At 37.5% G+C, this 14,152-nt stretch overlaps 1 protein-coding gene across 4 annotated transcripts in view; it reads right to left on the bottom strand.

Annotated features, from left to right (window-relative positions):
• Window positions 1-14,152, bottom strand: part of SCML2 (Scm polycomb group protein like 2) — a 105,000-nt gene that overhangs the window by 28,742 nt on the left and 62,106 nt on the right. The gene's annotated exons all lie outside the window — the stretch shown is intronic.

The following is a 14,152-nucleotide window of genomic DNA, read 5'->3' as shown; positions in this document are numbered from 1 at the left end:
TAAAGCAGCTACAATGGCTCCTGTTTCATCTTCTAAAGGTCAAAGGAATTCCCCTACTTGATTTTTAATGGCTAAAATACATTATATCCCTGTATGTATATTTAATAGTAAAGTTTTATAAGCTAGAATATAGACTCTACATTAACATGGTCACAAAAGGACCATCATATCCAAATGATTTGAATTTGTTACTTGCAGCCCAATCAAGACAGTTTTACTATTTCAAATGAAGGTTACTTGCCAGGTTACTCTTACATATATTCACAGTTAAGTAAAAAGAGATATTTTTAATATTAATCCCTTAACTTCATTAGTATAAAAAAACACAAATTTTACATAGTAAATAGTACTGATGTCAAAAAGTCTTTACAGGAAGAGCTGAGCTACCAGGGAAGCCCCCTGACCATGTATACATCTGTGAAAAAAAACTCAACTACTTTTATTTGGTCCCTGGTAGCTTAGCTGGTAAAGAATCTGCCTGCAATGCAGGAGACCCCAGTTCGATTCCTGGGTCAGGAAGATCCCCTGGAGAAGGGACAGGCTACCCACTCCAGTGTTCTTGGGCTTCCCTTGTGACTCAGATGGTAAAGAATCTGTCTGCAATTTGGGAAACCTCGGGTCGATCCCCGGGTTGGGAAGATCCCCTGGAGGAGGACGTGGCAACCCACTCCAGTATTCTTGCCTGGAGAATCTCCATGGACAGAGGAGCTTGATGAGCTACAGTCCATGGGTTGCAAAGAGTCAAACAAGACTGAGTGATCAAGGACTGCAATTTTATTTTGAGAGCTTCATTTTACAACTTAAGGCTTCCCTGGTGGCTCAGTGGTAAAGAATCTACCTTCAATGCAGGAGACGTGGGTTTGATCCCTGGGTCAGGAAGATCCCCTAGAGAAGAAATGGCAACCCACTCAAGTATCTTTGCCTGAGAAATCCCATGGACAGGGGAGCCTGGCAGGCTACAGTTCATGGGGTCACAAAAGAGTCTAAGACAACTTAGCAATCAAACAACAACAACATTTTACAACCTGAAACCAATGTACCACTTTGCTTCTCCCATCCTCAAAGAGTAGGTGTAAATCTGACCTTCTATGGAGAATACCACATCTTCCCTGCAGCCTTCTTATCTACCTCTATCAGTCACCAAGTCAAGAGGGTGGAACAGCTCAGCTGCCAGGGCAAATGGAGGACAACTTAACTGCCGCCTTCTCTTTTCTCTTCCCCTTATTTATAGTAATTCACCTACTTACACCAGCCTCTTTTTAACACTTTACCATCATCAAATTCATACTTCATGCTCACTTCCACTTTTTTCAAATAACTCTAGCAACATAATTCACATTAGTTCTTCTTACAGTCTCCCTGATATCATCTTCAGGAATTGAAGATCATACTTCTGATGTTTCATCACCCTGACCTCATCATTAGACAACTTGTGAAGCTCTTCTACCTCTAAGATAATCAACTGTGCTCCCCTTGTCTACATCCAGCTTCCTTATCTGTCAGTTTTGCTTCAGACCAACTGATCATGCTTTTCATTCTAAGACTTAGTCACAAACCCTCTTCATTTTCATCCTATCTATTAGCTTTCTTCTGGCTTTACTTTACTCCCTATTAACCTGCACCCAACTGTCCACCTCCACCAAATCCCCATAACTAGTATCCCTTATGTTATCACCCCCTGATCTTTGATCATATCCAACATGTCAGCTCCAACCTCTGAGTCATGCTCTCATTTGTTTTCTCTGGTCATGAGCTATAGAACAAAGGTCAGCAATCTTTCTGTAAGGGACCGGACAGTAAATATTTTAGATTTTAAATGTCACATGTGGTCTCTGTCACACAATCTTCTTTGTCTCTTCAGTTTTTTTTAATCCTTTATGAATATAAAAAGTATTCACAACTCACAGGCTACATGTGACGCTCAGATTATAGTCTGCCAACTCCTGCTACAGAACATTAGGATATTGCTGATCACTGTAACATCTATGCTAATCTCAACTAAGGTGTCACTGCTTGAACTCACTGATTTCCAAGTATGTTTCCATGGCAGAACATTCTCCCCCTTTTAAGTTCCTCTCTCCCTCTCACCTTATTCCTTTCAGCAAATGACCCTACCTTCTACTTTAAGAGAAGATTGTGGGAGTGATCATAACCATCTCATTTCTCCATCTTCAGTTCAGTTCAGTCACTCAGTCATGTCTGACTCTTTGCGACCCCATGGACTGCAGCATACCAGGCTTCCCTGTCTATCACCAACTCCCAGAGCTTGCTCAAACTCATGGCCATCGAGTTAGTGATGCTATCCAACCATCTCATCCTCTGTCATCCCCTTCTCCTCCCACCTTCAATCTTTCCCAGCATCAGGGACTTTTCAAATGAGTCAGTTCTTTCCATCAGGTGGCCAAAGTATTGGAGTTTCAGCTTCAGCATCAGTCCTTCCAATGAATATTCAGGATTGATTTCCTTTAGGATGGACTGGTTGGATCTCCTTGCAGTCCAAGGGACTCTCAAGAGTCTTCTCCAACACCACAGTTCAAAAGCATCAATTCTTCAGTGCTCAGCTTTCTTTATGATCCAGCTCTCACATCCATATGCGACTACTGGAAAAACCACATCTTTGACTAGACGGACCTTTGTCAGCAAAGTAATGTCTCTGCTTTTTAATGTGATGTCTAGGTTGGTCATAGCTTTTCTTCCACTTTCACCTTCTCCATCTTAAAATACTCTTATTTTCATTCATTCTCATCTTTTCCTATTATATCAAATGAAGTTTTCTCTTTACTATTCTAAGCCAAATCCCCTTTCACTTAAGTCCATAACTATCTTCTTTGGTTTCTCTGGCATTTTAAAGTTTCAATTATCTTCTCTCTTCACAGTATTTGATCACTTGATCCCCAAACTATTGCCCTCTCTTACAATCCTTATATATATATCCCTTATTTTGAAGTTTCCTTCCCTGGTTTCTGGTACTTTCTAGCCCATGCATAAATCTTCCTTCTACTCACTACCATAATACAAAAAAGAATTGCTTACTCTTGATATTTCAATTTCCTTATTAGTCTGTGTTTCCTTGCTAAGTCACTTCAGTTGTGTCCAACTCTGTGTGACCCCACAGACGGCAGCCCACCGGGCTCCCCTGTCTCTGGGATTCTCCAGGCAAGAACACTGGAGTGGGTTGCCATTTCCTTCTCCAGTGCATGAAAGTGAAAAGTGAAAGTGAAGTCGCTCAGTCATGTCCGACTCTTAGCGACCCCATGGACTGCAGCCTACCAGGCTCCTTCATCCATGGGATTCTCCAGGCAAGAGTACTGGAGTGGGGTGCCATTGCCTTCTCCCTGTGTTTCCTTAGCCTCCTATAGTAAGCTTTTCTTCCTCCAACCACTTTAAGGTCAGTAATGACCTCTTCTTAGCAACTAAATCCAAATAAATCCTCATTCTCTTGATGAATCTCTTCATCTCCACAGTTCCGGTCCCCACCTTTTAATATATGGCATGAAGAAAAGGAAATACTATTGGGCTCTGGACCTGAGGTTAAATTCCTGCACTAGATTAGTTTAACACAGAACCTAGGAGTATAGGAGGTCCTCAAAAAATATTTACCAAATAAATGAAAAATACTTTCAACTTGCAAGCCAATGTTTCACCTCCAAAACAAGTATATTTTATATAAAGAATTATGTAGTAACAAATAAAACATTACTTTGTGGAATGTGGCAAATGTAATGAAAGCAATATTTGATATAAAAATGTTGACATTTGATATTAATAAATCTTGGGACACAAATATTTGAGCTGTAGCTTCAAACAGTCTCCCAAAATATAATATTCTATTTTATAATAAGAACTTTTTGATGCATGGTATAAACGTATGTATGAGCAAAGAAAATGCATTATAAAAAATTTTATGTATGAAAAAAATTTTCACTTTAGAAAGCAAGCTTTTCAAAGGCAAAGATTCAGTTTAGTTCACTGCCATATTCCCAGCGCCTAGAACAAAATACTTTTTAAACTACTTTAACTAAAGAGGAATGAATAATCATTCAGTACACTGAACAGCAAAAGTAAACTATATACACTATACATGTATTTTCATCTCTCCTCCAAAGAGCAATCATATAACATATACACACCATGCTAAAACTCTATTCAGTATTAAACTATTTTAAAGGAAAATAGATTTGTTTAAGAGATAAGGTTAAAATTATACATATAGCACTACAACCATGTGTTCATAGTGGTAACAGTAAAAACATCTTTGAAAACAGTATATAAAATATATATAGAAGGATATGCTAATCATCTTCAATAAAATTTTTATGTGAATACCTAACACAAAATTTACCTGGTTCCTCAGCTTTTCTTCAGGTAAGAGAGACAATGTTTGGGCAAGATAATGAAGTTACTCAATCATGAAAATGCAAAAGAAATGAACAAATTTGGGAAAAAATCAAAAGGCAGGAATTAAAGTCAAGAGGAGGCCTGGAACACGGGGAACCAAAGAAAGAAAGGAGCTAGATACCAACATTTATTGGCTACCCATTACATGCTAAGCACTTCAATATCTGTTATCACATGTAATCCTCCCAAATGTCCTATGAGGTAGGTATTGTTCCCCACTTTACACACAAGGAAACTCATGTTCTGTGATGTTAGGTAACTTTGCCAATATCACCCATTTGGCTAAGAGGCTTCTAACTTCTAATTGCACTTTTTCTAATATGCCACCTTGCTTTCTGTCCTCTAACAAAAAAAGGCTATTAAATTCACTCTCCTAAGTCAAAGTGCATGTGTTTTAAAAAAAAAAAAAAAAAAAAAAAAAGAAGGCCCAAAAGACAACCTTGTGAACTCCTATGTGAGATTTCACTAGTAGTTGCAAGGTACTCTCTGACAGAGGGAGTCTTGGTTTTTTTTTAAATAAGATATGGAAGCATACTTATAAGGAAAAAACATTAACAAGTACAGACAAAAACATACTGATAAAACTCTTCATGATTGGGGATTTAACCTTATTTAATTATTTACTGCCAAATTAATGTACTCATTAAACATACATTTCTGTTGACACATGAAGATGCTTTATTATTGAAAGATACTGTTAGTACTCTTTGAACTATGAAAGGAAAGTAGCACCTCAGAAAAGGAACTATAGTTAGAAATGAACAGCAACCCCCTATTTTAAGTGACTGCTGGTTTGGTTTACATGTGGCTGACTTGAGAGGAACTAACATGGATTAGAGATATAAATTAATATGGATCTTGCTTTTGATCTAAAAAGATTTGATAGAGGTATGACTGCTGACTGTTCTCCATATTTTTCCATCCATCATTTACTTAATGGGCTTCCCTGGTAATTTACTTAATACCCAGTGTGTTCTTTTTACCAATCTAGCCAATTTAGGATATTCAGAAGAAATAAATATGGTCCCAGTAATACAGTTCACATATTATATGTATATTTATGCATGTGTGTATGTGTGTGTGTGTATATATATATATATAATTCATATCTCCTTAAGTATATAGATTATGATTTCTTTCTCCTCAGAGATTGAATGCTATATATATAAAACCATACCATAAGGGCAGAAATCACTATGAAAACAGATGCCTTGAATTTGAGGCTAGAAATAGACAAAATCAAATTATGAATAGACAAAAACAGAAAAGCAAAATATGGTGTGGAAAAATCAAGACTGAGTAAAAAATAAAAAAACTGTCACTGTAAACATTTAACTTTGGAAACTTTTTCCGATTTAGAAATTCTTCACAAGTCATCTTCCTTATATTTAAAAATGTATGTACAATGAAACTGTCCTTACTGTTAAGGATCTTTCATACTGGTAACTATAAAACCAAAGAAACAACACAAATCTCAATTATTAAAAACATGGAAATTATTAACAGAGATGGCTACACCTAACCTATCCAACCTGGAGGCCTGGTATTCACAGAAACTCAGTCAAGGTACCCAATGCCCCTACTTGGAACTTTACTCTCTGTTCCATAGAGCCCATGTTGCCACAAACTGAGTGGTCATGGGCAGCAGTAAGAGCCAAGGCGAGGCAGAGTCAAGTGTAAACCCTCTGAACTCCCTTCCTTCATTCATTCCTGCTGCCATCTCATGCCACAGCACTGGCTTCCTTGACTGGTATCTTCAGATACTACCCCATTTCTTCTCTCTTCTCACCAAATCTATACCAAAGAAACCACAATCCCATCCCAGAAACCTTCCTTTAGGAATTAAACGTTCAAAACTGACAAGCTTCAAAACTAGCTTTCTAAATACACAAGGAGTATTATTGTAACATAAGAGTAACTCTACCTTTTCATAAGCATACTGACAGTCTTTTAAATACACTTATTTCCTTATTTTTAGCAATAAAAAAATCCATTTAGAAAATCTCAAATAAGCTAAGAAAAACTCTTGAAGGAAACCACAAGGGGTAGTTACTAGTGGAAAAGAAAACAAGCAAGCAGGTTCCTGACCCTTAACACAGCAGGCATTTTAGAAGGCAGAAGCCAGCAGAGGACTATGAATTTTCTCAGAAGGAGCAGAGTAGAGATAAGAAGGACATGGAACTCTGGTACTAGCCACTCTTTATACCTATTCCCTCTTCCTGCTCCTTACTATCTAGTGCAGAGATAATGGTTCCAGACTAATTAGGTTCAAATCCAGCTTTACCACATAGTATCTATGAGAAATAATAGCTTGGGCAAATTATTTGAAATCTAATTGTGGTACATGGTATACACTCAATAAATGCTAGCTGTTATTATTACCACCATCATCATCCTTGCTCACCCTATTCTTCCTTCCCAGAGGGTGCTCCTTGCCCTCTTCATCAGTGGATTGGATATTGGGGAAATCTTGCTGTCAATGACTAACAAATGGAAGAAATAAGTCCTCCAAAGAAGGAACTCCTATTTATTTACATTATCTACAGCTAATATCTTCACTTCTTATTTTTATAACCAAACTTCTGGAATGAATAGCTCTCATTCACTATTATTTTCATTTTCTCAATTTTCCACCCTCTACAAGCATACTCCCAGGCACCTCTTTTTAGGAAATCTCTGAGTGCTACCACCACCCATAACCTCCTAACAATCACTGACAATCATGTTTCTTCCTGTTCTTATTTGACTTCCAGCAAGCACCAAACACTTCTTTTTAAAGTTCTTTCTTGGATTTCACATGGCCATTCACTCCTTGTTCTCCTACCTCCTCTCTCACTTTTCCTATGGTGTTCCCAAGGATAAGCTATCTTCTCCTTACCCTCATCGCAGTTTTGAGCACTTTAGTTCACATCCTTGATTTCAGCTACCGTCTATACATAATAATGATTCCCAAATTGTTCTCTTGCTCACTCAAGCATTTACATGCCCGTGTCCCCCTACCACAGCCCCCACAAGCCTATCCCAAGTTCCAGAGCAGTTTTGAACAGCTAACTGGACAATTTAAATAGGCATCTCAAACTCAACAGGTCCAAAAGCAGAATCTTCGTGTTTATCCTATATGTTCTATCTTGATGAATGACATTACCTTTTTTCACAAAATTACCAGAAGTCAAAAATCTTGAAGTCATCTTTGTACTTATCCTCCCTTCACGTGTCTAACCAAGACTATTTCCATTTCCTAATTGTGTTCCTTACGCCTGTCAATGACTTGGTCCAAGATCTCATGACTTCTCATATAACTACAATACTAGCTTTTTAACTGGCATTCCTGGTTGCCTTTTTCAATCCATACTCTATAGTACATTAGCATGACTTTTTCAAAATATAAATTGTATGTAACTTTTCCACTTAAGATCATCAGTGATGTCACATTACCCATATGCTAAAATCTGAATTCCTTGGTCAGTATCCAAGGCCCACCACATTATCTTCACAGCTTCATCTCTTTCTGATCTATCATTTCAGTCAGCCATAATCATCTGCTTCAAAGCCCCAAACATTATGACCTTCACTGTCTTTGCAGAAGCTGACCTAAGAGAAGTCTTCCCTCTCCTGTCACTAGCTAAACTACCTACATTACTTGGAACTCTGATCAAAAACTGGCTCTGAAAAATTCTAGCACCAAGTTCCAAGTCAAACCATAGAATCTTAATATTCATACAACACACATACTGTGTTTATCTCTACTGGCACAGATCTTATAGTGTGTGTGCATGCGTGCTCAGTTGCTTCAGTCATGTCTGACTCTTTGCAATCCTATGGACTGTAGCCTGCCAGGCTCCTCTGTCCATGGGATTCTCCAGGCAAGAATACTGGAGTGGGTTGCCATGCCCTCCTCCAGGAGATCTTCCTAACCCAGTATCAAATCTAGATCTCTCACTTTGCAGGCAGATTCTTCAGCAACTGAACCACCAGGGAAGCTCTAAGTGTTCCCAAATTTTAAGTTTTTAAATGGCTGGTTTTATATTACATGAATTTAAAAAAAAAAATACTGGAGGAGAAAAGGGAAGAGAAATTTGTATACTTCAAATGAGCCAGAGACTACATATGTATTATCAAAATTTGTGGTGAAAATTTTGTAAAACAAGTACTAATATCTCGATTTTACACATAAAGAAACAGAAGCTCAGGAAAATAAGCAAAATTCAACCCAGTATCACACATCCAATCTAGAAGTGGTAGAAATGGGATTCAAATTCAGGTTTGTCTCACCCAAAAGCCAATGCTCTTTGCTTAAACTGGGTACTATATTTAATTAATGAGGGGAAAAATGAAAAGATGTGGTCTTTTAATTAAAATATTTTCTTCTATAAACTTAATGAACAAGATGCAGAATTACATTTTTTCAGGTTGAAATTTGAGGAAGCTTACAGGTAAACAGCAAAGAAAAATATTTAAAGTAATGCTGAAAACATATTATCAATATGCCCTTAATAATTCAGTGTTTTAGGTGCTTTAGTTTTTTTACTTCTCTTGGCCAAATATAAATCATAACACATTTTGTATCTATTAATTACTAGAATAACAACTAACTAGATGAGACCAAATTAAGACAATTTTGTGTACATGCAACAGAACACAACATATGCTTCTAAAGATATCCTCAGCTGATCTGAATGACTTTTGGCAATAATATTTCTCATTTTTTAATTAAAGCTTCCTAATGCTTATATACCAAAATATTATCAGTGACTGTATCCAGATGGCAGGAATATAAGCAATTTTTAGATTTTACTCATCACTTACCTTTGTTTTCTAAATGTTCCACAATAAACACCAATTTTGTCATTGAAAATATGAACTCCCCAACAAAGATAAACCCAGTCACTTCCTGAATAAGAATAGAACCAGTCACTCTATTTAGATGTCTCTCAAGAAAACAATCGTTCAACATAAGAAATATAAGATTCTATTTTAACAAAAAGCCATACAACTTTTAGACTAGCATACATAAATCCACTAAAAATAACATTAGAAAAATTCACACAGGCTCACTGTATACCTACAGTGACCTTCAGAATCTACAGCTCAGGCTCCAGCAGTTTCAGAACTGAAGAGCAGATCCCTTTAGTACCAAGGCAGAAATATTTCAGAGAAGTTGATTCAGCAGAACATAATCATGAAAGCATCTCTACTGCTCAAGCAGTTGACCATCAGAGACATAGGGTGCCTACCATTCATAGTAGCAGGGGCACTCTCTGTCCTGGTCAAATACACTCCCACACTTCAATCCTGCCTCCCCCAGGTCTCTGCTTATCCGTCCGTTTATCATCACTTAAAGATTTCTCTACCATACCACTTTTAAAAATTGGCTTAAAACCCAACATTCAGAAAACTAAGATCATGGCATCTGGTCCCATCACTTCATGGCAAATAGATGAGGAAACAGTGGTTGACTTTATTTTGGGGGGGCTCCAAAATCACTGCAGATGGTGACTGCAGCCATGAAATTAAAAGACGCCTACTGCTTGGAAGAAAAGTTATGACCAACCTAGACAGCATATTAAAAAGCAGAGACATTACTTTGCCAACAAAGGTCTGTCTAGTCAAAGCTATGGTTTTTCCAGTGGTCATGTATGGATGTGCGAGTTCAACTAGAAAGAAAGCTGAGCACTGAAGAACTGATGCTTTTGAACCATGGTGTTGGAGAAGACTCTTGAGAGTCCCTTGGACTGCAAGGAGATCTAACCAGTCCATCCTAAAGGAAATCAGTCCTGAATATTCATTGGAAGGACTGATGCTAAAGCTGAAACTCCAATACTTTGGCCCCCTGATGCGAAGAACTGACTCATTTGAAAAGTCCCTGATGCTGGGAAAGATTGAAGGTGGAGGAGAAGGGGACAACAGAGGATGAGATGGTTGGATGGCATCACCGACTGGATGGACATGAGTTTGAGTAAACCCGGGGAGTTGGTGATGGACAGGGAGGCCTGGCGTGCTGCAGTCCATGGGGTCGCAGAGTCGGACATGACTGAGTTACTGAACTGAACTGAACTTGACCAAAACAAACATAAAAGTTTTTTTGACCTCTGCACTCCACTCCTCATTCTTCATTCATTTTAAAAGATTTGCTTCACAACTAATTACTACAAGGAAAAAAAGTTACAAAGGAAAACAAGATCTCTAATTTTTAGTGGTAACCATTCTGGTTTCTATAGAGATGGGACTTGTGTTTTCAAATTTAACCTTTGCCGGACCTTGCAGCCAGTTACCTATTGCAACCTGAAGACTGCCCAGTTTCTTGCTTACTGACCAAGCAGAGATGGTTTGGTTGGTAGGTGAGCAAACCCTTAGAATGAATAAACCCTTAGCTCCTCCACTGCCCTTCCTGATTGTCCTTCTTGACCCATGTAAGGTTTCTCTCAACACCAAGAACCATAGTTTTACAGTATTAAAAATACTTTAAACATATAAAAGGTAACTCACACATAAAAAGAAATTCACTCAGAAAAATAAAGATCTTACTTAAAAGAATTTGCTTTTAAGTGACACAAATGAACTTACAAAACAGAAAAAGACTCACAGACTTAGAAAACAAACTTACGGTTGGGAGGGTAAGGGATAGTGAGGGAGTTTGGGATGGTCATGTACACACTGCTATACTTAAAATGGATAACCAACAAGGACCTATTGTATAGCACATGGAATTTTGTTCAATGTTATGGGGCAGTATGGATGAGAGGGAGATTTGAAGGAGAATGGATACATGTATATGCATGTCAAAGGATGAGATGGTTAGATGGCATCACTGACTCAATGGACATGAACTTGAACAAACTCCCGGAGATAGTGAAGGACAGAGAAACCTGGTGTGCCACAGTTCATGGAGTCATAAAGAGTCGGAAACGACTTAGTGACTGAACAATAACATGTGTATGGCTGAGTCCCCTTCACTGTTCACCTGCAACTGTCACAAAACTGTTAATCAGCTATACCAGAATACAATAAAAAGTTAAACACAAAATCAAAAAAGAACTTGCTTTTGGGGTCTTCAGAGTGCATTCCCATTTGGGAAGCACTGCCATGTCTTTTCTGGTAGTCATGTCCAACTCTTTGCAACCCCATGGATTGCAAAGGAGCCCACCAGGCTCCTCTGTTCACAGAATTTTCCAGGCAAGAATACTGGAGTGGGTTGCCATGCCCTTTTCCAGGGGATCTTCCTGACCCAGAGATCAAACCAGAGTCTCCTGCCTTGCAGGCAGATTCTTTACCATCTGAGCCACCAGGGATACCCAGACAACTAAGTCAAAATCAAATACATTGAAAAGATCTGTAGCTTGGAATCAGTCCTTCCCCCCATTTCAAAACAGGGCTTGGAGATCTAATATAAAAAGATTAAAGAAGAGAGAAGAAATTCTTCAAACACCTGCCTTATAAAATATAATCTGCATAGAATATTCCAACTTAAGGTGATTTAAAACATGTAAAAATGTTTCTGGGAAAAATTTTCCAAACAAAATTGAAAGGATATAGGATAGCTCTCTAACTTATACAAATTGCAGAAGTCCAGTTAAATTTGTTCATCTCCAAGCCTAAGTGACAATGCCTTCTTCCCTTAGCATACATGCAAAATTAAAATAAGAAAATCTGTTAGTTGAATTTATATTGCTTTTTCCTACCCTGTTATATAATTATATCTTATATGTATTTAGTCTAGAAACAAAATCATAAAAATGCAAGAACAAGCTAGAAATCACAATTAGAATTTAGAAGGGTTTTAAGAGAATTGTTTTAAAAACATATTTGTTTTTGACTTGCAGATCATAGATGCTTTGTAAACCACTCCCTTCAGCTTCAAGGGTGGTGCTTTCCATGAAGATCATTTTAATTCACAGTTACTATTCCTATCTGCTCAGTTCATAAGAAACCAAGATTTTGGTTAAAATGACATTACGGAAGAAAAAAACAGTTAACAAAACTAACAAAAGAAAATTTTCAAAGGGAAGTTTGCACAAAAAGAAGCAACTTCAGTTGTGTCAGGTCAATTGGTATCATCTAACAAGACTCAGCTTTTAAAAGTCACTCCATTTTTAAACGATAGTGTCTTTTTTCTTATTGAATGACTTCTATAGCATGACTTTCATTATGCTCCAAAAATTAAAAAAAAAATTCACAGCAGTCACCACTATAATTTCCACAAAACACATTAAATGTATTGATACAATATTTAACTAGCAAAATATGTTATATACATTTCTATATCATAAAAATCCTTTTATATGTCTCATGTAATACCAGTGAAAAACCATGCTGAATTTCTCAATGCTATAGAAAAGTATCTGGCAACTTTTCATCACTAATTGGAGATTTAAATGATCAAGTTTGATTTACAATAAGGTTGTTCTTTTCTATTTTAAAATATTTTTATCATGGAAATAACCAAAATCTGACTTTTCCTTGTATTACAAAACAATTTTTAGAAGTGACTAACCAAATAATTGGTGCCAACAATTTAGCACAGAATATTTAGAGCAAAATAGAGGATTTTTTTTTTCTTTTGGTTAACAGAAATGCCTGCGATATTTAGTATACAAAAGCTAACAAAGCAGACAATGAATTTCTTTAACCACACTTCAACTGCAATAGTAAGAAACTCTGGTGGTAATTCCTACCTTTAGAAATATTCAAGAGAAACAAGTTGGTGCTGTATTTACCACGAGGGTGATTTAGGTTCCACTTGATAGCCTTTCTCCTTTACCAGGAATAAAACTGCCTTTCTGGAGAAAGCGAGTTAACAACAAAGCCCACGTTGCTGGAGTCAGCCTGAATTTCTAGCAAATAGGGATGAAGCTATTTGCATCTGCTAGTTTGGGGAAGGGGAGAGTGGGAGGAGGGGACTAAGAGGACTGCTAAAGTAATTCACATATTGTCTGTGGGCTGTATAGACAGTGATCATCAGTCACCTGCTCAAACTTCCTTCACTCCTGCCGTCGGAGAAGAACCAAAGGTTACCCTGGGTCAGAGAATCTGGAAACAAATAAGAAGACAAGCAAAAATCTAACTGCCAACCCGACTGTGTCCACAGACAAAGTTATCCCTGCTGGACTACTAAAAACCAAGACATTTTAATAGTCTCAAGAGGACTTGTTAAAATATATCATAAAACAGAAGAAAAAGCTTCAGGCTCTGCTTGCAATTACTGCAATACTTGGCTGAAGTACTTAAAACAAAGAAAGGACATTTGTTTTTTTCTTCAAGATACTCCTTTGCATCATAATAGCTATTTCATTTGCACAAGCAAAACATTTGTTCCAAGCTGTTCATATGAAAAAGAAAGTATCAGCTGTTTAAAATTTCTTGGCTTGTAAGTGAATAATTTGGGCTGACAGCATTTCTAACTATTTATTTTATACCAAACAGGAAAAGTACTAAATATACTAAGCATCAATCAAGCATCAGCTTCTCAGTCTTGTCCAACTGTTTGGGACACTATGGACTGTGGCACACCAGACTTCCCTGCCCATCACCAACTCCCGGAGCTTGCTCAAACTCATGTCCATCGAGTCGGCGATATCATCCAACCATGTCATCCTCTGTCGTTCCCTTCTCCTCCTGCCTTCAATCTTTCCCAGCATCAGGGTCTTTTCTAATGAGTCAGCTCTTCACATCATTTTATTATAAGCTACATTAAGGTCAAAACTCTAAACAAATATTCAAATGTTTATTCAGAAGCTTTCTGATAGAACTGATACAC

Source organism: Cervus elaphus, chromosome X, assembly GCF_910594005.1.
Source record: "Cervus elaphus chromosome X, mCerEla1.1, whole genome shotgun sequence".
Taxonomy (NCBI): domain Eukaryota; kingdom Metazoa; phylum Chordata; class Mammalia; order Artiodactyla; family Cervidae; genus Cervus; species Cervus elaphus.
This window is presented reverse-complemented; position numbering and strand designations above follow the sequence as displayed.